This window comes from Petromyzon marinus, chromosome 2 (assembly GCF_048934315.1).
Source record: "Petromyzon marinus isolate PM22_M1 ecotype Great Lakes invasive population chromosome 2, UKy_Petmar_22M1.pri1.0, whole genome shotgun sequence".
NCBI classification, from domain to species: Eukaryota; Metazoa; Chordata; class Hyperoartia; order Petromyzontiformes; family Petromyzontidae; genus Petromyzon; species Petromyzon marinus.
Window position 1 is genome coordinate 5,728,205 of NC_133668.1, and position 26,461 is coordinate 5,754,665.

The following is a 26,461-nucleotide window of genomic DNA, read 5'->3' on the forward strand; positions in this document are numbered from 1 at the left end:
CTGTGACCTATATACTGACCCACACACGTACGGAGCAACTGCCTGCTTTTGTCCTGCCGACTCTCCCCTCGCTCTTTGCGCTCCAGCCTTAAATCCCCGGCAACGACGCCACTGTGCTCCCACAACAAGAACCAGTGTGTGGTGGAGGAATATGAGACGACGAAGACGATGGTGATGATGCGATGACGACGACACGGGAGGCTCCTGCCTAAGGCGCAAGGCGTCGTCAACTCTGCAGCGATAATGACCGTCGACCAGTTCCTGTGAATTTGGTCGCGAGCGAGCTCCATTCCAGCCGCCGCTCGCACCCACGTGCGTGCTCGCAGATGATGATCTCAAAGCATTTTAGGCTTTTAGCGGCAATTACGTGTAATTCACCGCAGCGTTTGCTCTCTCGCATTCATTTTTATTCTTTTTTTTTCACTCAGTGCCTTTCAGATCCCCTGATCCTCTGCATGTGGGCAATATCTCTATGATGGAAAAAAACTCAATCTGATTTCTATCAAACCCTGTCCCACCTTTCACCTCCACTTCCCTTTGTGCTCGTTTGGCACGGCCGACATATGTATCGGACCCGACTCTGATTTATATCAACATTATTATATCAACACAAGCATCCACCTCTGCCCTCGCACTCTTCCCCTTTACTGGTGGTGACACGCACACGTACACGGGCACACATGCACGTACGCACACGATTGTACGAGTGCGCAAAAGAATGCAGACACACGTACGCGCGCACATCCGAGTGTAAAGAAAAAAGAAATGTTCCCCGTGTGGCCTACATTAGGCTGCTGAGGCATGTGCTGTTTGAGAGCACCTATAGGAGCCGACAAGGCACATGACGGGGTGATGTGGCCGGCACCACGCGGTCACCTCGTCTCGTACTTTTTTTCTTGCCGTTACACACCGCACCAGATGTTGATTTAGTCGCCGCGTAGACGTACGCGAGGCAAATAATGGGTTCAGATAATCGCCAACGATGTTAGCCGTGGCCCGGAATCAAACTCGGGTCCGGGGGTTCAAAGCGCACAGTGCGTTACTTTTCCACCTACATGCCAAGTGCACACACATACACGCCCGAAAGAATAAGATCCACAGGGGGCTTTTCCTCCAATCCATCCTTCATGGGCCTTTCTCACTGGTTTTAGCACTTACCAGTCCTGCCACAGGTCATCTGTACTGTCTCACTCATTTTCCCACTTGTGCACGCACTCAGTGTCTCTGTCGATTAAATCTCTGCTTCACTGGCAAACCTATCTTTTTTATTGTCTTCTGGGAGTGATTGTGTGTGGTGAGGAGGAGGAGCATGATGGGAGGAGGGAGGCCTGCACTTTTAAACGCACCATTATATCTGTCCATGTGTTCCAAATACCGATTGGGGTTCCTGGAAAAAACTGAAATTTTTGCGTTTCACCTTTCGCATGGAGTTTATTTTTTTTTCTTGTTGGTAATCTCGCGCCGCTGTCACCCTATCATCGGCTGTCAACCCTTCCACACGCATCCTCACGTTACCTCTCGGCACCAAATGTCGGGCCGAATACAACCAGGAAAGTGCACGTGCGAAGCACACTGTCCCCAGGGTCCGTCGACACGGCTTCGACCCCTGAACGTGCTTTTATAATACCTACAGAACGGGGTGGGTAAAACCTATGGCATGCGGGCTGCATACGGCCCAAGACTCCGTATGATATGGCCTACACGGCCATATGGGGCCTACCACCTTGAAAGGTCACTGCAAGCATCGCAGCCGCAGAAATCGGGTACTAAGAGGGAACTATGTTTTTATTAACCCTGGCAACATTGTGTTTTATTTTATTTTAGTTTGCTTTATGCTCGGTCGGCACGCACATAATGTCTCACGGTATTGTTGGGACGACGCTGAAGTGTGGAATAACGCATGGGCAAAGGTTTTTTTTTTTTAAGTCCTGCTCGGCCATCAGAAAGGAGATGGTTGGCCACCGTTGCCCACAGAAGATAAAATCGCCCTTCCCAGATCACCACGACGTATGCGCATTCCTGCTTGCCGTGCGTTGTCTGAGCTCGGCGTTCTTTGTAAATCGCTCCTCCGAATGAGTGGTTCTCAAAGTGACGAGCCATGGACAGCCACTCAGAAGGTTCCTGCAGACACAATTTTCAGAGCAGGCGGCATGGGGGAGGCCCCCGTCCAGAAATTGACAGATCATGGTTGATTATGAATGATGAGGATGACAACAAATATAGATTTCCACCAAAAAAAATCTTGAATTAATAAAACTGTTCAAACAGAACAGAGGCCAGGGGGGGTTGTCGTCGTGAGTATGCTTGGCTCAGACGAAGAGTGTTCTCGGATTTTGAATGCAACCTCAGCCTCTCGCTGTGCGATGGCAAAATCGAATAATAACACTGGCGAGGTCGTAGGTGGTCCGGTGAAATGAAGACGAACGAACGAATACATCGACGAGGGTGGTGCAGCAGCAGGCATTGTCTGAACAGCGTCACAACAGCTCGGCTTTGGGACATTACCTGCAACCACCAAGTGGTTTCTCGAAGCCAGACACGGAAATCCTCTTGCTTTCTGAGGCGCAAATAGGGCTTCAATACCTCTGACAGGCCACATACAAAGACAAAGATCCCCCGTATAGCCTCGAACAGACTGTAGGGGCAAGTGCTGTTAGTGAGCACCAATGAAGGCTGGAACAGTACACGAGGGGGTGGGTCGCCAGCACCACGCCCGACCGCCTTTGTCTCCCGAGTGGCGATGTTTACACACCGCACTAGCTACCAATTTGAGGCCGAGTCGACCTAGGGGAAGCCCAGGACCTGTTCAAATAATCGTCACTGGTGTTGGCCGTGAGTGAGAATCGAACTCGGGTCGCCGGGTTCATAGCGCGGCGCGCTAACCACGACACTACCGCTCATCACAATTTTAACACAAACACACACTTCAGTGACTTCTGTCACTGCAAGGGGACAGGTCTAAATATTCCGATTAGTGCAGCCAAGGTGTTTCGCAGTGATGGATAACTGTCCTCTGTGGGCTGCACCGAAATGTGGTCGGCCCCATGTGGCTGTGGGCCGTACGAGATCAAGTCGTGGGCCACGTCCGGCCTGCGGGCTGCAGCCGCCCCCACCCCTGCCCTACGCAAACTCGCAGCATTAAATAAACATCTCTGGCTGAAGCTGGGACTGATGCTTCCACACCACATTGGCCCCTAAGGTTAGGCAGGATGAGGATGTGTTTGCAATATATATTGGATCCACTTCAGGGAGTGTACAGGGGGCCCACAAGAAAACTGAGAGTGGTTTCTGAAGACGCCTGCCAGTCAGCCTGAAATCCCAATCAGTTTATTCATTTTAAAATATCGTTATGCCTTAGTTACCTTAACCTTTTATGATACGCTTACATAACAAGCTTACTTCTCTATTACCAACCCACACTTACCAGCGTGGAAGGAGGCCTAAAGCAAGTTCCATATCGATAACGTCACTGACGATGATATAATCGTTGGCGAGCAGTGGTACAAGAGGTTCGCGCATCGCACTACGAACTCCGACGACCCGAGCTAACTCCAGTGGCAAATAATTAACCGAGCCAGGTGAGAGCTCCCCATTACCATTCCACACTGACCAGCGTGGTGAAGTATGTTCAAGCAACCCCACAAGACTGGCACAGCGTGACGAGGCCTTGATTGGACAGTCGACTGACAACGGGCCCTGTAAAGTATCATTATTGTTGTTTTATTCATCGTCATCACCAACATGACCACCAATGCTCTAATTGACACCAATTGAAAACCCATTGAGATTAAAAGGCTGAATCTTGACTTAAAGCGTAAGTGACTGCAGGAATTCATATTCATTGGGTCTTTCGGTAAAGTCACGTAGATAGGTTCACAGAAAATAACAAAAAACTACGACGTTTCGATCGCAACACAAGCGTTCGTCATCAGGAAAATGAAAATGATGACGAACGCTTGTGTTGCGATCGAAACGTCGTAGCTTTTTGTTATTTTCTGTGAACCTATCTACGTGACTTTACCGAAAGACCCAAAGAATTTTAAAAGGCTGCTTTGCAAGCGAGACCCAGGTCACAAGAGTAATGGAGTACACATGTGATTTACAACAACAACAAAAAGGTCAAAACATCATCAGAAAGGGTCCGAATTACAAGGTCAACTATTTTTAAAACGGACAGCTTTAAATTAGTAAATAAAACACACCAATTTCGAAAATCTACGCAAATACCTATATTATACAATATATAAAAACACAAGACACCTTAAGGACTCGCGGTGCTCCCAGCACTTAGCCTTGGTGCCTCCCTTCCCAAAACATCTTCACACCCCTCAACTCCCTCCACCCCTCAACTCCCTCCACCCCTCAACTCCCTCCACCCCTCGACTCCCTCCACCCCTCGACTCCCTCCACCCCTCGACTCCCTCCACCCCTCGACTCCCTCCACCCCTCGACTCCCTCCACCCCTCGACTCCCTCCACCCCTCAACCCCCTTCACCCCTCAACTCCCTTGACCCCTCAACTCCCTTGACCCCTCAACTCCCTCCACCCCTCAACTCCCTCCACCCCTCGACTCCCTCCACCCCTCGACTCCCTCCACCCCTCGACTCCCTCCACCCCTCCACTCCCTCCACCCCTCAACCCCCTTCACCCCTCAACTCCCTTCAACTCCCTTCACCCCTCGACTCCCTCCACCCCTCAACTCCCTCCACCCCTCAACTCCCTTCAACTCCCTCCACCCCTCAACTCCCTTGACCCCTCAACTCCCTCCACCCCTCAACTCCCTCCACCCCTCAACTCCCTCCACCCCTCAACTCCCTCCACCCCTCAACTCCCTTCACCCCTCAACTCCCTCCACCCCTCAACTCCCTCCACCCCTCAACTCCCTTCAACTCCCTTCACCCCTCAACTCCCTTGACCCCTCCTTGACCCTTGACCCCTCAGCCCCACGAGAGTAAAGACTATCCTGCAGCGAGCAGAGGCCTGCGCATGCACGCAGGCACCACGTCCATGATGCTGCCATTGCAGTTGAATGATGATGATGATATTGCAGCTGATTGATGATGATGATATTGCAGTTGAATGATGATGATATTGCAGCTGAATGATGATGATATTGCAGCTGAATGATGATGATGATATTGCAGCTGATTGATGATGATATTGCAGCTGAATGATGATGATATTGCAGCTGAATGATGATGATGATATTGCAGCTGAATGATTGATGATGATGATATTGCAGCTGATTGATGATGATGATATTGCAGTTGAATGATGATGATATTGCAGCTGAATGATGATGATATTGCAGCTGAATGATGATGATATTGCAGCTGAATGATTGATGATGATGATGATATTGCAGCTGATTGATGATGATGATATTGCAGCTGAATGATGATGATGATATTGCAGCTGAATGATGATGATATTGCAGCTGAATGATGATGATATTGCAGCTGAATGATTGATGATGATGATATTGCAGCTGATTGATGATGATGATATTGCAGTTGAATGATGATGATATTGCAGCTGAATGATGATGATATTGCAGCTGATTGATGATGATGATATTGCAGCTGAATGATGATGATATTGCAGCTGATTGATGATGATATTGCAGCTGATTGATGATGATATTGCAGTTAAATGATGATATTGCAGTCGAATGATGATGATATTGCAGCTGAATGATGATGATGATGATGACATTGCAGCTGATTGATGATGATATTGCAGCTGAATGATGATATTGCAGCTGATTGATGATGATATTGCAGTTGAATGATGATGATGATGATGATATTGCAGCTGATTGATGATGATGATATTGCAGCTGAATGATGATGATATTGCAGCTGAATGATGATGATATTGCAGCTGATTGATGATGATGATGATGATATTGCAGCTGATTGATGATAATGATATTGCAGCTGATTGATGATAATGATATTGCAGCTGATTGATGATGATATTGCAGCTGATTGATGATGATATTGCAGTCGAATGATGATGATATTGCAGCTGATTGATGATGATGATATTGCAGTTGAATGATGATGATGATATTGCACATGATTTATGATGATGCAATTGCAGCTGAATGATGCTGTTGCTAATACCGTGTCAACCCATACGGTTTACCCGTATTCTTGTACAGGGAAATTGGGTTTTCAGGTCCCTACCGTGTACAGCCGCTTCAATGCAGGAAAAAAATGTTTTCGTTTATTTGTTTGTTTCTCCCGTGTGATGAGACTTTGTAAGATGAACGCTGGTAGTAGCATATGCAGCTATGCCGCGAGTGCCCGCTACATATGCGGAGTGTGCGTGCAGCTGAAAAACAGCTGCTCTGTGCAGCAGTTTTTGCGGGCACTCTGCGCGCACAACCACCGCCAATCCTGGAATGTGCGGCTGCTTTAGCCGACTGATGTTTGGATCCACTTGGCCGCTTGGTCGGGTGCTCCGCAAAGCCCATGGATCGAGTCGCCCGGAATCTGTGATGCCAATTTCTGGGAAATCACCAAACGGACCTCAAAGAGTCGCACGGTGTCACGAGGTGGGACAGTTTTCTTTCCGTGGGTCTGGCACAGGATCCTCAAAACGCACCGGGCATCGCTCCCAAAGCTGCATATATGTTGTGTCTCAGTGAAAGTGGCGACATGTTCGTCGCAAGGGAAACCCAAAGGGTCGCTGGAAAGTAGTGTGAAAATCATTGAGCAGGTCGGCAACACTGCACAGGGTGCGCCCGGCCTTGTCGGACCTTGAAAGCTAAGCCGGCGAGAGCATGCATCGCGTCTTGCGGCACGACCACCACATGCGTGGCAGGTTGTACATACTATGCTGCACTTCTTTCGCACCGTACGTAGCCAACCGTGCTAATCGGAGGTGCGGGTGAAGGACAACAAACTAAAAACGAAAAAGAAAGAAATTAGTTTTCAATATAGATTTAAAAGTGCATAGCTCCAGTGGCTTCCTAATATCAGAAAAAAAGAGCGTTCCAGACGGCCGCAGAAGCGAATCCGAAAGCGCGTGGCACGGCAACTGTATTCTAGGATGACCGAAGTTCGCGTGGTGGTGGTGGTGGTTCATGCTCCTTGTTGGAACCTAGCCGCTCTATTCAGTACCCGGACGAAACTTCCCAACGCGTGGATGAGACACGTCGGACATCGTGCCGAACGGCGCGTGGCGCGGTCCAATCCGTTAAAAAAAAACCTCCTGTGAGAGAGCCGAGCGGCAAATGCCCCCCGCCCCCCTGCCCCCCGGCCCTGCGTTCACGCGTCACGGCAAAAAAAAAGGCGGCTCAAGCAGGAGGGCTAGAGACATCTAGTGGGCGCCGGGCGCCACGCGACCTCGTCCGCTCGGGGCCTCGACTCGAGTTTCCTGTCAGAGTCGACGATCGCCGGCTCGTGGTTAGAGAGCGCACGCGCCACACTGCACTCCAACCGCCGGGGTTGAGAGTTCAAACCCCGGTTGGGGGCAACGCGGCCCCCTTTAGCTACGTTGAGTCAATAAACATAGCGCGCCGCTTTGTCAAAGGGAAGTCAACAGCGGGTGCGGTCCTCTGGGTAAATCGGCACCGTCGTTGGAATGTGGAATTGCCGACAGTAGCGCAGGACGAGCACTGTTCCCATGTCGTTGGTGAGGAGAAACGCACCGGATATTTGGATATTTCATGGAAAATGCATTTTGCTCTGATGGATATTGACTCAATTAAGAAATCTGTCCGTGGTATTTCCTTACCTGCGATCATACATGACACCTGATGGTTTCAATAATGACGATGTACAGCGCTCTGTCAATCCACAGCAGGATGAAGGTCTCCCCCCCCGTGGAGTGTTGATCTTGGGGATTGTTTAACCATACCTCACCACACTGGTCATCGCGGGTTGGTGAAGCAGGGGCTCCGGACCAGTTCAGATATCACACTGCACTGATGTAAACCACGGCTGGGAATTGAACCCAGACCGGACTGATAGCGCAGTGGTGCTATGCGCTCTGCCACTCCTACCCATGATGTGGTATTGTTGCGACATTTATTTCAATCAATCAGTCATTGCAGTATTCCATCATTATTCACGAACTTGCTATCCACGAATCCCATCTGGAACTCTACACGACTGCATCGAGAGAGAAAGTGACAAGGTAAAGTGGCGAGATAAAGTGATGGGATAAAGAGATCTGTTATAATGATAATTTTCTTTCATTTAGTAGCTTATTTACGTATTTATTTGAGGCAATTCATTATCCGTGAAATTTGCTATTCACGAGCATCTGCAGAATGTATCCCTCGCGATTTTTTTTTTAATTCTCAAGTGGATTTAGATTTTATCATCAAATAATATAATATCATAGCCGCTCAGTTAATGTTCAACGTTACTGGTAGTTTTACTGGCACTCAGGCCTCCACAAATCACGCTAAACTCAAGAATAATATTTTCAAATCGTGTATTGACTCGCCACTGGTTATTATTGGAATACTGTCATGGAGGAATTTTTTGAAACAATAATTTTTATTACGTGGGGGGGAGACTGTGGTGATCATTTCGCGATGCTCCAGCGGTAAAAGTGCATCGTCTCGATGCCTCTAAAGAAACCCACGACTGTGGTTCAAGACGCCTTTGGCTCTGCACTGAACGCCATGCTTGGCGGCGATGCTCACGACGAAACACTTGCTGCCATCGTATTTGTGCACAAGCACACCGAGCGATCTCCTTAGACACAGGAAGAGAACACTGTAACAAATACTGCGTGATATAACACAACAAGTGGACAAATGTGCCTTAAACCCTTTCCCATTTGGAGACGTCTGCAAGTAGCAGGGTGTGGGTGTCCCGTTCATCGCTGAATCTCGCAAGGCGCAAGCGGCCCAGCGTTAATTTAATGTCGAGAGGCGTAGCGCAGTCGTTTTTAAAGACACTGTACTCACCGCAGAGGCCCGTAGTGACACGACCGCGCTCTACGATAGCCGGTGCCAAACTGTGCCGCACGCCCTCCCGCATGGCCTTGTGGGAGCCTCGGTATCGATAAACTTATTTAATTCACGTAGGTGTACGGAATCGGTAAGAAAAACCGATGACGTACACGTACACGTTCCGATGACGTACACGTACGTCATCGGAACGGGAAACGGGAAAGGGTTAAGCGCGTATGGAACCAGTTTGCAGATTTATGCATTGGCCTCCGTCTCACGCATTTGCAATTCGACAGCGCGCTCCGTTATTGCCAACGGTAAATCTCCTCGGGGAGCAGCAGAACCGCCACGCGCGTCGTTCGGACGCCAACGCCGCCGCCTGCCAACGTCTCCACCGCGCGAAGGCCCAAACCCGCCGGCGGCTGGCCCTGCGGCCAGAGGCGGGGCCCGTTAATTAAAAACAAACCGTGCCGTGCGATAGTGCTCGCCCGCTCCCGCCGCCGCCGCCGCCCTCGTTGTTTCCCACCCACCGCTTGCCGCTCACTCCGTTGCCGCGCGTTCAGACCTCGGTGGGTTTCGAAACCGCCCGGTTTGGGGGGCGGGGGGGGGGGGTCGGCAAGCGAACGAGAGCGCGACCGTGCGAGCAAGTGCGGTTGCCGCGTCCTTCCAACGCCCCCCCCCCCCCAACTCCCCACCACTCTTCCCTGGGGGCAAATGCCACCTCGGCGGCCTCTATTAATTATCCGTTTTACAACCCTGCTGTGGCAGCGCGACTACCGCAATTGTGTGGGTCACAAAGAAGCAAGATGGCGGGCGAGGAGGGGGGCGATGCAAGTGGCCGGGTCATCCTGGCCCGTCTTTGGCCCTGCTCGGGCTGTGGGAACCCCAGAGCCAGATAAGAACTCAGGTGGGGAGGGGGTGGGGGGGGGCAGACAGAGAGACAGCAGGCACGTTTGGGTTAGCGGCTGTTTCCTATTTATTCGCAGTGGCCAGTGCTACACATACGCCCGCATCCCGACGGTGGCGAGATTTTAACCACCTCGCCTGGGATTCGGGAGATCGTGCATTAGATCCTGACCCTGACGCCTGCTGTATATTTGGAGTTTGCGTGTTCTCCTCGCGGTCGTGTAGATTTTTCCCCGGTCTCTCCAGTTGATTCCCTCTACATTTATAAACACGCATTTAGAGTATTTGGCTGCTATAAATGTACACGTGAGAAGTCACTTCCTCGAGCTGTCATTTGTGGCCAGGTTGCTTCTGAAAAAAAGCTACATAGCTCAGTGGGCCTTACCTGGTAAAATAAAAAATAGTTTAGTTTTTAGGTTAGACTGCTGCAGCGCTGCAACGCCAAGATGATGCCACCTTCACACCCCTACCCTCTCCACCAACTCTCCATGGTTGATGTGATGGGTGGTTTTGTGGGGACGATTGTTTACAATTCTCGCATTTTGCAATGCGAATAGATGCTGGGCCAGAGCGACGTGGTGAGGAAACGGCTGAAACGGTGTCACCGCTCACGACGAGATGGTCACAGCATCGCGCGCTACCAGGTGTGCTTCTGCGGCCGTCTGGAATGCTCTTCCTTCCGATATTAGGAAGCCACTGGAGCTACGCAATTTTAAATCATCCATGTTGAAAACTCTTTCATTTTAGAACTGAATCTAGATTTGAAGTTTTCGTGACTGCAGGGATCCATTCTCTTTGGTTCTTTTGGTAAAGTCGCGTAGGTATGTGATTTCATTTATCTTATTTTATACCTACGTGACTTTACCGAAAGAACCAAACAGTATTTTGGAACTGCTTTTTGTGTTTAGTTTCGTATCTTCCCCCCGCACCTCTGATTAGCACGGTTGACCACGCATAGTGCGAAAGAAGTTCAACATACATACGTACAAGGCATCGGCGTGTTTTTTTTTCACAAAACGAGACTACGCCGCATGAGATATAAACTTTCCTAACGATACAAGCAGACCACATTCACCATCGGTATTGGTCTATACCCCACACATCTGTAATGTAATAGGTATACGCTGATGTTTCTGGCAATGGCCCTTCTTTAGAGAAGCTAGGCCGAGCAGGGATAGGGTGCAGAGATTTACAGACTTTATAGATGGAGGTCGCACACTACAATGGGTTCATTTTAAGAAAGTTAAAAAGTGTACAGATTGAGTTGCCTATATATGTGTTCTGATATAGGGCAGTGTTCATGACACACGTGGTTAGGTATATATATTTGTGTTTGAGGACCACTACCAAAGGTCTCTTCGCTTAAAAACAACACTTTTCAGCTCACCAAATAAAGACATTCAGAAACATTTGAGGCACACTTTAGAGAAGAAAAATAGCGTCTAAAGATGTCTTAATCTTGAGTGGTAACTTTCATCCAATGCAATTAGCTTTTTGTTTCTTAATTATAGTAAAATGAAAATCTTGAGATAAAAAAATCTAATGCTTTCTTTGTTTAGACCCACACAGGAGAGGTCATCTTAACCGCAGTGATATGGGGGACCAATATCACGGATCCTATTATCCGCGGGGTTATTTGCTGATAAGCCGAGGATAATATGAAGAAATAGGGTGGCGGATAATGAGGTTTTGTGGGCCCTACAGATGCCGTGGATGATGGGAGTCATGGCTAATAGAGCTGCGGATAAGAGGAGTTCTGTATTTACATGCTTTCTAGAATATTACGTGACTATTAATATTCAATTATCTTATCTGAAACGAGCACTTGCTAAAAACAACCAAATACCACATAAATGACCGTCCTGCAAGTGCTCAAAAGCAAAGTTCGCACTAAAAGTACTCATCTGGAAACAAACATTGGGCAAAGGTACACATCTTCCGACATGACTACACTTAACATCGTACAGAACAGTGAACAAAACAGGACACACAACCAAGTTAAAATACTGCTGACTGGTTGGCATGGCTTAGCCAATACGTAACTATTGATTTACACACATCGAAATAAAAATAGGCTCAGATTTCAGAAGCCACTTCCAGAATTCGGTACACATATACAATCTGTTAGTCTATAACGCAGTAGTTCCATCCCTGAAGAACACCGCGTTATGGAAAAAAACGCTTTCATAAATAATATATCGGGTAAGCGCCGTCCGTGACAACACGCGAGATGCGTACGCAGGCTGAACAAAGACTTAAGGCACGTGGTTGGTGGCGTCCAGAAGCATCCAGCAGCATCCCGCCTTGTGTGACGCTACACCGAGGCAGCCGCACGACTACGTATTCCCTACTCGCGCGACGTAGTTCCGTTCACTCATTCGCGTTTTTGCCAATTCACATCCGCGTTATAAAAAAAATGCGTTCTAATACATTAATTGTGGTATATCCAATTCGTGTTATGAAAACCACACGCGTTATAGGAGAACGGACTGTAATGTGTACGTGTATAACTCCCTTAACAATCCACTGCTGGATAAGGGTTTCCCCCACACTGAGCAAATCTTCAACATTTACTTTGGCCATACTTCACCACGCTGGTCAGTGCTGGTCGGCGTAGGCTATAATTGTACGCAAAATGTAAACAGTTATCGGCCACAGGAATATGTTGTTTAAAAATGTCGACATTCCTTCTGCGCAAGCGCACATTTAATTTTAACGTAACAAACATTCTGAATGCATTGGCATCAACGCATCAACATTCACGATCAAGTTGCACAAGCAGAGGCCACGGGGCCCATCCCTCCCACCGTCCCATGAGGGCAGCGCTGCCCGGAGCGCCGCCTAAACGAGTCCCGAAGGGCCGGAGACTTCTTACGAACATAACAAAAACACCGAGCGAGAGAAATTCCTGTGCCTCGACTGTGTAAAATTCCTCTTTAAATAACACGGACGTTCAAAGCGCCAGGGCTCGCGCGCACCCAATTTACTTGCAATTGACACCTGGTCACGTATGCCCAAAGTGGCAGGTGGGGAGAACGACCCCCACCCCCGAAGGGTGGCCTGTGAAACCCAACACCTTCTTATCTAACGTGTTAATAGAGAAAGGCGCAATTTATTTTAAGCGAACCGCGCAGACCACAAATCACGCGCCAGACACGAGCGGCTCCACACGGCAGCTTCAGACATAGCAGGCAAGCAAAACGCGCACGTTGCCCCGCAAAATGGGCTTTTATCGTCTTCCGTGGCCAAGACAAAGATGCTGTGCACGACTCGAGATCTTGTCCGCAGGTTTAAAAACAATGGGATCCTGGGATATGGCAGTTTCATTACCGCACGCACGCACGCAACCAGACATTAAAGGCACTGCCGTGATTATTTGGAGAAACCTGTACCAATATTGCGCAATTTAGTTTTTGAGATGCCTCATTTACACTCTTCTGACGTCAATGCCCTCCCCGGGGAGGAGTGCCGGAGGGGAGCGCCGCTACGCTACCAACCCCTTAACCCTGCTGGAGCTGCCGCGTTTTGCCGGTGCCGTCTGCCGACTCTTAAAAAAAACTGGCCCGCTGTTTGTTTGGACGGCGGGATTTACGTAGGGACCCCTCGCGGTGGTGGAGGCAGCGGCGGGCAGCAGCAGGCGACCGAGAGCAGGCACGGAACGAAAAAATGGTCGGGGCCCTTTCGGAGTTGGCTTTCTCTCTCTCTCTCTCTGGGCCTCAAAAGAAAAAGGCGGCGGTGGCGAGCTGAGGTTAAAAAATAAGCGAAGCAAACGCGCCGCTGTGCCGCGCCCGCGCCGTCCAAATTTTCCAGTGGAAATTCGGTGCCTCTTGATGTCCCTGGTGCGGTGACCATATGTGTGAAGATTCATTGCGAGCAAAAAAAGCTGTCGGATGACAGCGCTGTTTAAAAGTTTAATGTTTTTCGGGAAAGGTTTCGCAACGGCAACAAGGGATTGTACTAAAATGCAAACTTCAAAGAGAGAACGCGGATTCGTGTAATTTTTTTTTTTAAGATGCGAAACGGCATTAACGACGACGAGATGCGTCATCGCGGCGGAGAAATACTTCGCGAAACATTTTCTCTGCGGGTCTTCCCGCGAGTGTGAGTTTGATAGTTCGCTTAACAAAATTCTTTCGCTGTAAATGCCTTTCTCGGCAAAATATTTTTTCAACGGTAATGGGTTTTTTTTCCTTCTCAACAGATAACTTTTCATAATATCAAGCCATCGCTATTATATGTATTTCCCGGGGTGAAAGAAAATGCCCCTCAACTGCAAAAACAGTAATTTTGCAAACCAACAGATAAAAAGAAAACCAGCGTGTCAGCATTGTGTGTTTAAACAAGAGTTCACCAAAGACTGCACAAAGCATCGAGACAGTCTAGACCCTGGAGGATTATAGGATACGGCTTTGATACATCCTGATGGATACGTTCACAGCACGAGTGCAAGGGGCAGCACTTGGGTGCAAGAAGCCCCCCCCCCCCCCCCCGCGTGGCACCGGCAACAGAGTGGCTGGCGGATGAGTAAGGGGCTTGTGGGGGGAGGAGGAGGGGGGATCCGATGGGAGCTTGGGGTGAGGAGATGATGGGGACGGTGGCTGGATGCTCTGACAATTGCTCTCTCCTGCCGCTCAGCAGGGCAGCAGCCCTCTCCCCTTAATCACCATTCCTCCCGCTCCCCCTCGCTCATTCACTCCTCAGCGTGCGCTCACTCAACCCGTGGCTCCAAATATGAGCCTCCCGGGGGTCTCTTACCCCCTCCTGCCTCCTGCGTCCCCCCCCCCCCACCCACCTCGGACTCCTCCGCCATTTAATGGAGCTCCGGGCGCGACAGTCAGTCTCAGCCACTGCGTAGCAACTGACAGCGGTATGTAATGCTCTGGGCGGGTCGAACAATACCCTGCCAATAAACCGATTAGGCTGAGGGATCGGCCCAAATTACGGGGCCCTCACGGAGGGCCAGATGCCCCCCCCTCCCCATGCCCCCCCCCGCCCCCCCCCCCCCATCAACGAACGCTCCCGCATTCCAGAGACGTCGCCGCAGCATGCCCGGCCAGCGTGAAGTAACGAGCCGCGGCAGACGCTTAACGCGATCACAAAACCCCGTCAGGCCGTGCATTAACGCGCTGCGCTGTCATCGTCGCTAAGCTGTCAGTGGGTCCCCCCCCCCACCACCCCCGTGCTCCCGATCGCAGCTCCTCGCGAAACAACAACATAAAAACAATAACCACCACCGCCGCCCGGAAGGAGAATGGTTGTTTGCCCACTCCTCTGTGGAGGTGTCATCTGTCAAGGGCCAATTTGAGATGCCTTTCAGGCGATCTCACGTTGACGTTAATTGGCATTCTCAGACACCGTGCAATTATTCCAAGGAAACCGCATCATTGGTTTTGAAATTGCCGTGTGGATTATAATCTGCGGTGTTCTTCTGTAACATCATTCCACGGTAATCATTTTAGGTTAGAGACTGCTCTCGCTAAATTATCATCTTCCCCGATTCCACGGCTCACCGCAACAAAAGCAGGTCACAATTTTATTTTATTATTATGCCCGCGCAAGTATATATTTTGGCTTATAATCTAACAGTAAACCTGGAGAGTGATTGAGGAGTGCCATTTGAGAAATTATATCGGACGACATACCAGTAGTTTGTCGTATAATTTGCTGCAACAAGTATTGGACTTAACCACAGCAACTTTGCGTGTTCATCCATTTGTTTGTGCGAATCTCAAGTGAGATGAACATATATAATGTACACGTATACCAAAAGCACTGGAACTAATCTACTTAGCCTACTTTACTTTTAACGCGTGTAATTTTGTGTTTAGTTTGTTGTCATTCCCCCGCACCTCCGATTAGCACGATTGGCTACGTACGGTGCGAAAGAAATTCAACACATGTACCTTTCAATACGCAGACTTCGCGACGAATATTATGATTCACGATAGATTTGTGGGTCTGATCTCGCGTGAGTAATATGCCAATGTGTGTCGTACACCCTCCTCCATCCGACACGGCTAAATAACGAATGTTTCCAAATAAACACCCAAATATATTATTGCTTCAGCACGCCGGTGCGCTGAAGAGAACTGAACATCCCTTAACAATTTGATATGACGTTTCCCTCGTAGTTATGACCAACATTATCGGGGCAATTGGCAGCATTGTCATTATTTACTGTACAACATTCTACGTACTACTTCTTTTAAAAATAAGATCTCACATTCAAACAGTTTTTCAATTATTTCATTCGTCAATTTAAAAAAAAAAATGACACCTGAGGCGAGAGATCCTGACAGTGCTCTCCAGGTCAATGTTGCAGTGGCGGTGCAAAGCAGACGGGGGGGGGGGTGGGTGGGAGGGGGGGGGTGCTAGGCTTATAAACGAGTGATGTCGCAGTCCTGCGAACCCAGAAGATTGGCAACAGCGCAAACGCCGGCATAACGCCGCAAACAACAGCGCGGAAGTGCGAGCGAGATTTGAGACAGCAGCGGGCCAGCGCACGGCGACTCTGAAGAAAGCCAAGCGACCACCGGGATATACGACCGAAGCGTCCCCCCCCCCCCCACTGTCAGTGCCATAACCTAAAGATGGCCACTCAGGCCCTAAAGTGGCCACAGCTCATAAAGCCCCTAATGTGAATTGCATTTGGTGGTGAAACCACACAGCTCGTTCGGACTCCCCCCCCCCCCAACCCGCTGACCACCAACCCCTTGCCCCCACCCCGAGACCCCCCTGACCGGCCAGCCAACCGCACCACCCCCGCCCCCCACCAACTGCCCCCCCGTGGCCCCCCGTAGCCCCTCCCCCCCCATGCCCACCCCCGGCATGCCAGCTTCAGGGCTGACAGAACCTTCTCCCCCACGATCCAAAGCGCAATCAGCATGACTGAAATGTCCCACAATCCCCATTAACGGCCATTAATCTCATTTTAATGAAGCGCGGCGGCCGATGCACCGGAGGTTGCGAGCTGAGATGCTCCAGGGAGCCGCATGCATCACTGTCACACGCACACACACACACACACGCACGCGCGCGCGGACGCGTATGCAGGCACACACATAAAGAACACGTACGGGTACACAAAGATGTTCCTGCTGGCCCTCTTTGAATTGTCTGGGGCAAGCACTGTTGCCGGATGCCGATTGCGCCCGGGATTACAACCGTCGCAACCCCGTCACTCCACCACTGCCGACACTGCAACAGAAGCGCATTTTGGGGCTGAGTCGACCAACGGCAGGACTACGTCGGGTACAGATAGTAACTGCCAATGATGTGCTGTGCCAGGGATCAAACTCAGGTTTCGGGTGCTTGTTAGCGAGTGCCTACTTAGTCAGGTAACTCATTATTGTATGGGGGGTTGGGGGCCAGTACCATGCTCAACAACCGTTGTCTCACCAGTGTTGATACATACTGTAGGAGGCACTTAAGACGGAGTCAACTGAGGAAAGACACAGGGCAGATTCAGACACAACATACCACTGATGTTATCCATGGCCAGGAATCAAACCCAGGTCATGGGGATCGCATCGCAGTGTGCAAACCATTACTCCCACACATAAAAGACAAAGACAAATATACTCCGTATGGCCTTTACAGACTATTGGAGTAAGTGCTTTTTGAGCGCAACTATTGAAGCCAGTACGGTGCATGAGGGTGTGATGTGGCTAGAAACGTGCCTGGTCGCCTTTGTCTCCCCGATTCTGTTTACACAGCGCACAAGGTACTCATTAAAGGCTAAGTCAATACAGAGGCCGTGGAGGACCGGTACAGGTATTTGCTTCAGATATTCATCCCCGGTATCAGCTACGGCTGGGAATCAAACTCGGGTCTTCGGATTTGCAGCGTACTGCACCAACCACTGCCCCACTGCTCCCCCGAATTACAAAGATCCCCCCCCGTATAGCCTTAACAGACTGCTGGGGCAAGTGCTGTTAGCGAGCACCTGTGAAGGGCAGAGTTGGGTGGGCAAGCACCATGTCCGGTCGCCCTTGTCTCCCGAGTGGCGATGTTTAGACACCATACTAGGTACTAATTTGAGGCCGAGTCGACCTACACGCGCACACACACACACACACATGCGCGCGCGCACGAGAGAGAGCGGCCAGCAATGCGGAGTGTGTGGACTCTTCACAGCTGAAGCAGGGAGGGGCAGTGGGCACAGCGGGGGGGGGCGGAGGGGGCAGTGGTTATGATATGCCCGCGGGGACTTTCTTCAAGGGACAGCCACCCACTCGCGGGGGCAAATTCGGGCACCCCCCCCCACCTCGCTGCCCGCCCACACCCCGCGAAAAGAAACCCAGAAATCGCGACGCGGCAACTCTCGCCCCCTTGCTGGGCCTTTCTCCAAGGCAGTCACAGATTAACTGCCTGAATGCGAGTACCTGCTCAAATGTATGAACCTGCTGGGCTTTTGTTTTGGGTTTTTTTAAACACCTACAACAGACCTATCACTTAACTATTATTACTGTGTCCACTTACTCAAGCATGCTTCAGCCAAGCCACTCGATTAACAAGCTGCATTCCAACGGTGTCGGTCTCTCCCACTTCGTCACTCGTGGATTGTTAGAGCATTGTCTATTCGGAGGGTGAGAGAATCATTACTCTCAAATCTTTCCGTTTGCTCACGTGTACACATGTTGCCTGTGCAGTATCCAATTCATAAACAAAATTTACATTATGTATCGTAGTGTAACGTATCGATGTGCCGTAATGTAACGTGTCACCAGCAAACATGGCAGACGTCAGCAAGCAATAAAGGTTTTCCACAAAGACATACCACGTTCATTTTATACGTTGATGTAAATTAAAATAAGATTTTCCACCATAACCCTCATATTGTGATCATTGAACAATTAACAGGAAGGGTTTATTTTTCTGTTGCTCAATTTACGTCCAAATAACCCGACTTCAGTGTCCAAACATTATTTCGTGTTATCAAAGGTCAAAAGTGCAATCGTTCCTTTTTTTCTTTACCACGACAAGTCACTATCGGATGAGGCCACACCCGGTCTGTGAGAAACACGGGGTGAGAAACGTTAGGCCCTCACCAGGCAGGCCAGAAAAACCAATCCAAAAACACAGTCGGCATCCGTAGAAATAAAAAGAAAACTCTAGGCAGAACGCCATCAATCTTTCCAAACAATCCGCTCTCCTGCTGTCCCTCCCTAGGTGTTCCTGGTCTCGGCCTTTCCCTCCCAAGATAACCATTTGCGGAGTCGTGTGAAAGGGCCCCTCTGCCACCCCACTCCACTCGTGGAAACCGCGGGCCCTATCGCTTCCCTGCTCGAGACTGCCCGGTGCCGCCAACCACTTCCTGGTCACCAAAGTAGAAAAAAAAGTGGCACTTTTTATTTTCTTCTTCATCTGCTTTTATTTGCTTATTTCTTTTTAAGAGGGGGATTGAGTGGGGGGAAATGTTTGTAAGGGTTTTTTTTTTATTAGCTGTGAGGATGCATGAGAAAATTGCTGTCAAAGTGTCAGCTATTTGCCTTCCCAGCAGGTTCTGGGCACAATTAGAAAACAGCCGTGACTAATTGTCGATAAAAAGCGGCGGGTGGGTGGAGGAGAGGGAGTTATTGCCCGCAAGGCCCCTGGGCTCCCCTTCCCTCCACTCCCTCGCTCCCTCCCTCCCTCCGCGAGCACCGACTGCATCCCCGGCTCTCCTCCCCCGTCCTGTCGGCAGTCGCGCCCCGCCCTGCGCGCCACCGCGCCGCTGCCACCCAGACCGACGGACCCCTGTGTGCGGGACGGACGCGGAGCGACGCCAGCGCCTGGCCGTCTGTCCTGAGAAAGGCGTGCCCTGCCAGCACGAGGCCCTTGTGCGAGCCCTGCGCCGGGGCCACGCCGAAATGCCGCGGCACAATGGCCTGGTGGCGTATGAGTGATGAAAGCCTACAGTACGACTGACAGCCGTGGGCAAGAGCATTAGCTCCGAAAGCTATTGCGGAGAATAACTCATTCAATGCGAGGCACTTAGGTACAAGTGATAACTGCCAAATGCAACAACCGTGTGAGAGCATTATTATTTTTTTCAAGTGCAGGAGTCTTTCTTTAAAAAAAAACTCAACTGATTATTCCCACACCTCACAGCACACAACCTAATTCCACGCATTCAAGCAAATATCCGGAGATTCGCTTGGGCTGCAACGGAGTTTGTTGATTGGGTTAGCTGGACAAGTGACATTGGGCACTGCAGAGCAAGAATTGTGAAACAAAGCCAAGGCGTTATAATAATTATGGAAGCGTTTAAACTTTTCGCACATGTCCAACACACGGTTTGTGGAAATACCGAGTGCTTTCCTTGCAATTGTTTTCAAAGTGGCTTTGTGTTTAAGTTTATGTATTTACAGAACCAACACAAAGTTTGTCATTCTTAAACTAACGTTCCAATATTTTAACAAACGTTCCCATGTTTGAATTATAATCACCAAACTGTATTTTTTTCATCACTGTATGCACGTATAATAAAAATGCACTAAATGTAAGTACTTTGGCTTCAGCACCTCTGGACATTGACTTTGGCTATTTCCATTCGGCCGTGTTCCTTCCCGACAGCTTGTGGGGAGTTGTATTACCAGATGTCACTTAATGGGAGCAGGTGCCTCAACAATCTACTCCTCAGGCCCCCTGTAGACAACACTCCTAGTTAGTTAAACAGCGTTGGTGTTTTGTTAAACCCGAAATGAAAATTGAGGCACTTTTGTTTGGCACACTCTGAATAATAACTATTATTAGTGCCAAAATCCTCTTTGTTCGAGTGTCCGAATTAAAAAAAACTGCATTGGTAGCAGTGGCGTGGCATGGTTGGCATGGGCCATGGTGCAAGAAAAAAATGACGTGAGCCCCCTGTCCAATTTCTCGCCCCTCTTAACAGTCCAGTGCTTGGGGGCCCCCCTCTGGCCTGTAGGCCTCAGTGCAGTTGCACCGCTTGCACACTCCAACAGCTACCCCACCGATTTGTTGCGCAAATTGCACTTGGGAGAAGGTCCGGCGTTGACCGTAGCTAAAGTTGGAATAAATCGTCGGACGCTCACTCTGGGCACGCTATCTCGTGGGATTAGCTCTCCAGAGCGTGCGGGGGGTTCACAGGTCGTGTCCAGTTCTTACCAGGTGATCTGCCCTGGTCTAGATACAGAGTGCCCTGTATGTTTAACTTCTTTTGCACCGTATGCAGCCAACCGTGATAATCGGAGGTGCGGGGGGGGGAAGGACAACAAACTAAACACACAAAGCAGTTCCAAGCCTGCCCTGCAGGATGTGCGTACCCCTTTTATTTCTCTATGCCAAGTCACTTGGGAGATGTCCAACTGAATTGGCATGGGGAAGATGGCTCAAGATGGTGGGTCCGCAGTTACTGGAATGGCCAATGTCTACTCCTGTACTGTCATATGGAATGACTCGTTCTCGTCACGTAACTGTGGAATTTACACACTCCGTTGATTGTGACTCACGGGTGACAACCAAGATGAGCACCACCCAACAATGATTTAAGCAGGAATCGAAGTTTGACAAGTTTGTAGAGTAGGCATGCAACTATTTAACCACCGTGACCCAGCGCCAGATTCGACTTACACCGTCGTCTCTTATGTATCGACTCTCATTTGCTCTGTCACAGTCATACAATTTTGTTCTACCCATTATCCTGAATGTAACAATTGGTATATTATATTGCTTTAATATCATTGGCACGAATGGCAAATACTCAACTCTCACACGGACTAATACTACATCCTGCATCGCGAGCCCAAAAAAAATCACCGTAGTCAATTAATCAATGCACTGTTAGAGGATGAGTTTCTCGAAGACAGATCACTGGCAGACGAGCCACTGGAGAAGCAGTGACTTGACATGTCATCAGAGCCCGGGCTCCCCCTGGAGGAGGAAGACCCGAAGATCATCCTCTGAGCAGTGTGCCTCCTCCTGAGTATCGGCATCAGTTATGATCGATTCACTGCTGAATGAAGGAGAGTTTCCCCCCCCCTCCCCCAGAGTTCCCCCCTCCTAACGCAAACTCTCTCGCAGTCACGATATGACAACAATCCATCACCCAGGAGCGGGGAACCTTTTTTTCTCCCAAGGGCCATTTGGATATTTATAACATCATTCGCGGGCCATACAAAATTATCAACTTAAAAATTAGCCTGTTATATTTGGTCAAACATTTAGTTAACTCACCCCTAATGTGATGGCTGGAACTGCTTATCTTTGGCGAGGCGTGTGGTGATGTTAGCTGATATTGATGATGGCGAGGCGTGTGATGATGTTAGCTGGTATTGACGATGTTGCTACTCGCAACTGCTTTTCCAGGTTGGCTCCTAGATTTATTGAATTTCGAGTCCCGCCGACGGTTGCCTTGGCAGGGCCACACCAAATGATTTCGCGGGCCGGTCATTCCCCACCCCTGATCTAGTACCTGCATATTCTCTTCTTATTAGTACCATTTCATATTTGGCTGGCAATCGAACAAAGGTGGTCACTGCATCGCGCGTTTTCAAATGCACTTGTGACGTCTGGAACACTCTTCCTTCCGAACTTAGGAAACCACTGGTGCTATGCACTTTTAAATCTAGATTGGAAACTAATTTATTTAGAACTGCTTTTGTGTTTAGTTTGATGTCCTTCCCCCGCATCTCCGATTAGCAAGGTTGGCTATGTACTGTGCGAAATAAGATCAACATACATACATAATCAGCAGTCTTGACCACTAGTCTATGCCATAATTGTATTAGAAATGTAGCCTGATTTTAATATGCAAAGTTTCAAGCTGCTTTCCAGCCCATCCCACATAGCATTGCACTTTTACACAAGATATCAGATTATTTCAATGACACGTGAATATCGTGTTACGTCATTTATAGACAAACTGCAATCTGAGATATGAAAAAATAAATTTCAAAACATTAAAAACTGGCCCGATACCACCCCTCGTAGAACCATGGGGGATGGCGACAGTTTGCAAAGGCCTTCATTCAGCAGTGGATAGACAATGGCTGCTGATGGTGCAAAGGGAGTGCCCGTCTTCCCCGGGCACCTCCCTTCCAACATGGGTTGTCACGGTGGCGAGATGTTAACTACCTCGCCTGGTATGCAGGAGGTCGTGCGTTCGATCCCCACCCTGATGGTCGTATATTTGGGATTTGCGTGTTTCTCTCCCCGTGGTCACGTGGAATTTTTCGCAGGATCATCCGAATTAACCCTCCACATTTTCAGAATTTACATGCATTTATAGTATTTGGCAGCTATAAATGTCCACGTGATAATCCACTGCGTTGGGGTGATCGACAGGTGGATTCTGAAAAAGCGCTGTATAGTGCTCAATGTGCCTTACTTGGTAAGGTAAAAAATAGTTTTGTTTTTTAAATAAAAAGTATTGTAGGGAAAACGCAAATCTGGAGGCAGGTGGCTTGGGCTGTAGCGCCCTCCTCTGGTGAGAGGAGCACATCAACCGTACGGAGACTTCTTAATTATTCAACTCTTCCATCGCCCCCATGTTTTCGGGTTGCTACGTACCGCCCCGTTGCTCGGCACAATGTCCGACGTTTCGCTCTACGTATTTGGTGGGAACTTATTAAGGAAGAGAAAAAAAACCTGAATTGTCAAGCGTCGTTGCCGAACAACGCATGGTACACGCCCGAATTAACATCGAAGAGCTACGCAGCACACCACCTTTGAAGACCCACGCAATAGTACGAGCGGTAGTTCCGACCCCTTTGTCAACAACGCAGCACTTACCCTTGATGTGCCTCGTGTGCGCAACCACTTCAGATCATGGGAGGACATAACCACAGTTTGACTAAAGGCACCTAAACCCAAACAATGAAATTATGGATCATTTTAAGTATACAGTATTCATAAATCCTAACCCCCTATAGGCCAGAAGACGCTGTTGAGTTAAAGGGGTACATGAGCTTTGTTTCGGAAAATGTAATTAAATGAAAATGTTACTGATAGCCATTTCAAATTGTATTCAGTCATTAAACCTATTCCACAACCTATGCTTGCGGATGAGGATACGTCTTGGCATTAAAGGCAGCTAATGAACAATTAATTATCAGTACTGTACACGCAATTGACACGAATCAAAATTGCTTTTGTATTATTTGTGGATGTAAATAATGCAATTATTATATTGTGGCTTCGTCCGATATCGATTAAATCGTACCGTTTCCGACAGTTTGAACGAGGTAATGTTAAGTTGTTGGTCCAAACCAGGGGTGGGGAATCTTTTTTTTTCTGCCAAGGGCCATTTGGATATTTATAACATCATTCGCGAGCCATACAAAATTATCAACTTAAAAATTAGCCTGTTATATTTGGTCAAACATTTAATTAACTCACCCCTAATGCGATGGCTGGAACTGCTCCTCTTTGGCGAGGCGTGTGATGATGTTAGCTGGTATTGACGATGTTGTTACTACTCGCAACTGCTTTTCAAAGCTTTGCTCCTAGATTTATTGAATTTCGAGTCCCGCCTGCGGTTGCCTTGGCAGGGCCAGGACCAAATGATTTCGCGGGCCGCCCACCCTGGTCTAAACAATGGATGTATTTTCTCCATCAATACGAGTTTCGTTTCCCATCTGTAAACAATATGTGGGGTAGAAGGCAGCAAACACTTGCAGGAAGGCACGAGGCACCTAAGTGTATGACTTAATATGCAGGACAATACAGGGTGGTCTAGATGTCATGTGACTCCTCCAATTAATTGACCCTTAACGTTCTGTTACCTTTGCATATTCATTTGTTGTTTTAAATAAACCTTACTTAAAAATATATACAACGTTTTAGAGGGGGGGGGGGGTTCACAAGACATCTGGACCACCCTGTACTCGAGGTAGTCTTGGTACTAAACTATGTGTTGTTTATTATTTAAATCCCAGTGCGATATAGCAAGTGGGCAGCGCGTGCCCACTTCGTTATGGAGGCACGGAGCCACTATTTGATGTCCCCACTGGCACCGGTGCCAACGTGGCAAGTCTCTTGACACAGCAGTTGATAGAGCATGGCTTGAGAAGCCAATGTATATGGCATATACACAAAGAGACGTAAACCCTCGGATGCTGTTGTACACATTGTCAAGTTGCATCAACTAGTTTCCAACGTGGTAAAATTCCACGTAAAATTAATCAAAATCCCACGGGTTGCCTTATAACCATGCTGTTGGGTGCCAATTGGCTCTTACCTTGTTGAGACGGTATACGCGTACGGCCTTTGCTCTGTCCACTGCTGGATGCGGGCCCTTCCCAGCCTGTGCGGGTCGTGGGGGGTTACCGTGTTTGAAGGGGGGCAGGTGAAGGGAGCATCGAAGTACTGTACTTTTCGATTTAAAGCTTTCGTGACTGCAGGGATTCATATTCTTGGTTCTTTCGGTAAAGTCACGTAGCAGGGAAATAATAAAAGAATAACAATTAAAGACAGAGCTGTCACAAAGACAACTCTGTTTCTTCACCTGAGGACGGCTGCTTGCGTTGTGGCCGAAACGTCGTGAGAATTTTATTATGTTATGTTTTATTTTTTATTATTTCCCTTCTACGTGACTTTACCGAAAGAACCAAGAATAAGTACTGTACTGTAACCCTGTTCAGTCCATGTCATAGCATCTACACGTGAATAGTGTAACATCACTGGACAATACCGAGCACACTGTTAAATGTGGATACAGTACATTTGATTCTTGAACAAAATACATTAACACATAAAGGTTTTTTGTGTGTGTGTAAAATATGTTTGATTTGAAGCTTTCGTGTCTGCAGGAATCAATACTATTTGGTCTTTAATACCTACGTGACTTTACCCAAAGAACCAAAGAGTATAAAATATTCTTGTTGAAACGTTGTAATCACGCCGCGTGCGTGCAGTACGTGCACATCGTTTTACCGGCTCTCACTTGCGCTATATAACGCGCGTAAGGGAGTCCACACGATTCGACCTTTCGATAAGGGCACTTTAGTTCTGCACGAGTGCACTTGACATAGCCATATTTAATTGGCATAATGATTCAGAGTGCAAGCAATTACGCGGATCCATGTCCACGTTCACCCCGCCGATCCCCTCTTCGTAGCCCGGGTGCCTGGAACCCTACGGCCCGTGAGCCCCGACGCAGGCGCACCGCCTGCACACTAAACAATAGCTGCGCCACCGAGCTGTACGCCCGTTCCACCTCGAAGCTCCTCTCACCACTCCTCCATGAAAGAACATATTTGGGGAGACAATACTTGCGTCGGCAGTGATGCGCAAGCTCAGATCAAAAGCAACCCAACACGTTCGTCAACAACGCTGCCTCATAGGGAAAATGTATGTAATTATTCGCGATGATTCCGGCACTTACCCATATTCATGGCAGATAAATAGGCTAGTATCCTGAATAAGACGTGGAGACTGCACTTTACACCATTGTTTCTTAATAACGTTGCGACATGGCCGATATATTCACTCAAACCCCGTACAACCACGTGGCCGATAGACTCACCCAGACTCGTGCAGCCACATGGCCGATAGACTTCGTCAAACTTGTCCAGCCACGTGGCCGCTAAACTTAATCAAACCCGTCCAGCCGCGTGGCTGATATGCAACCAAACTCGTCCAACCACGTGGACGCTCGACTCACCCAATCTCATCCAACCACGTGGCCTATAGACT

The 26,461-nt window shown here is 48.8% G+C and overlaps 1 long non-coding RNA gene across 1 annotated transcript in view; it reads right to left on the minus strand.

Annotated features, from left to right (window-relative positions):
* Positions 1-26,461, minus strand: part of LOC116948984 (uncharacterized) — a 67,044-nt gene extending 40,583 nt beyond the window's left edge. The window contains exons 1-2 of the long non-coding RNA XR_012943994.1: positions 26,292-26,461; positions 25,005-25,070 (exon numbers count right to left, since the gene is read on the minus strand). This is a non-coding gene — a long non-coding RNA (uncharacterized LOC116948984). The remainder of the gene's footprint in view (positions 1-25,004; positions 25,071-26,291) is intronic.